This window comes from Propithecus coquereli, unplaced genomic scaffold (genome assembly GCF_000956105.1).
Source record: "Propithecus coquereli isolate 6110/MARCELLA unplaced genomic scaffold, Pcoq_1.0 Scaffold45, whole genome shotgun sequence".
In the NCBI taxonomy this organism is placed as follows: Eukaryota; Metazoa; Chordata; class Mammalia; order Primates; family Indriidae; genus Propithecus; species Propithecus coquereli.
This window is the reverse complement of record NW_012150285.1, coordinates 8,515,822-8,517,507: the sequence shown is the minus strand read 5'-3', so window position 1 is coordinate 8,517,507 and position 1,686 is coordinate 8,515,822. Positions and strand designations below refer to the sequence as shown.

At 31.1% G+C, this 1,686-nt stretch overlaps 1 protein-coding gene across 1 annotated transcript in view; it reads left to right on the top strand.

Moving 5' to 3' along the window:
- ANKRD26 (ankyrin repeat domain 26) overlaps positions 1-1,686 on the top strand; it is a 177,127-nt gene that overhangs the window by 138,615 nt on the left and 36,826 nt on the right. The gene's annotated exons all lie outside the window — the stretch shown is intronic.

The following is a 1,686-nucleotide window of genomic DNA, read 5'->3' as shown; positions in this document are numbered from 1 at the left end:
TAATGTATCTGTAGGTTGTACAAGAGCGAGATGACACTCAGAGGCAACTTTCTCGAGAACAGAATGCCAGAATATTACAAGATGGGATTCTGACAAATCACTTTTGCAAACAAAAGGAGATAGAAATGGCTCAAAAGAAAATGAATTCTGAGGTATTTTCTTAGTCATTTTCAAGTATGTGTGTCTCTATATTTGTATGTGTATATATGTAAAAACCCAACTATATGCATGTAGAGGATTTTTAAACTGTGTATGTATATATCTATATATATTTTGGGGTTGGTGGTGGAGGTGGCATTTTTGGCCCATTGGATACATAATGTTCTTAATTCAGCTCCATTTGTCTGTACAGTCAGGTAGTGACATTCACAGAGTCCTCATTCAAGGGAAAAGTTTTTAGTATTTTCCGTGGGAATTGATGATCTTTCCATAATCTCAAAGCCTTTGCTACTAATAATAAATGTTCTAGTTTTTGGAAGTAATTTGATCCTCTGGATATATTAATGGAGAGATTGATTTATTACTCCCACCAACAGGTAAGGAGGAAAAGTATAGCCAACTCAGAGACCATATTTTCAATTTCATTTTCCTCTCTTTTGAGAAGAGTTAACAGTTTGCTCCAAGTAATATCTTGTTTCAGTACAAAGAGCTTTTGAAAACAATGATATGCCATAAATATACATAGTGATAATTTATTGATAAGTATTTTATTCCTAGTAAAATAGTTCAGTGTATTTTCCCCTATTTCACATTTATTACTGTTTTAAACATTATGAAAAAGAAATAAAAGTTATTATAATAACAAATATCTCATGATTTTCTAAGAAGAACTCTATAAATTTTATCTTATTTACCATTAGTGTTTTGAAATAAAAGCCTTCTTTTGTATTTATGTATTTACACCGGAGAAGTAACTGTGATTTGGTGGAGGAGCACTAGAAATAGAGTCAGAAGACTTGGGGAAAATCCTGCAGATTGCTTATATTTTTAACCTCTCTTTTTCAGAATGAGTTCATTGATGTATGTAGAAGTGCTTAGTACATTGTCAGATTTGTCAATAAATATAATTCTTACAACTGACTATGAAAATGTTAGAAAAGTAGAATATAGAATATTCTCAGGAAAAAGGAACTTAGAACTTTGGGAAATTTCATCTGTCCAAATATTAATATATGCAGAGCTAGGGTCTTACTGTGGGGTAGTGTATAAGTTAGATATCAGACTATAAACTCAGTTTTTTAATGTAGTCAAATTTATTAATCTTTTATTTTATACCTTTGGTTTTGTTGTAATTCAGCGAAAGACATTTCCAATTCTGAGGTTCTTAAAATTCTGTAGTGGTTTATTTATTACATTCACCGATGCATTGTCTTCAAATAAATTTTTGAACTCTTGGGAATTTATGTTCTGTGAAGTTTGAGATTTTGATCCAACAATTTTTCCATTTGGATATCCACTTATTACAACCCTTTTATTATATAAATGTACAGGTTATTCTTTAATTTCAGAGGAAATTGTGATACGTTGCTTTACTTGAATGCTAGCTAGAAGTTTCCTTTGTTTTACTTAGGTTTCTCATAGTCATGAAAACGAAGAAGACCTGTTGCATAAAAATCACATGTTGCAGGATGAAATTGCCATGCTAAGACTGGAAATAGACACGATAAAAATTCAGAACCAGGAAAA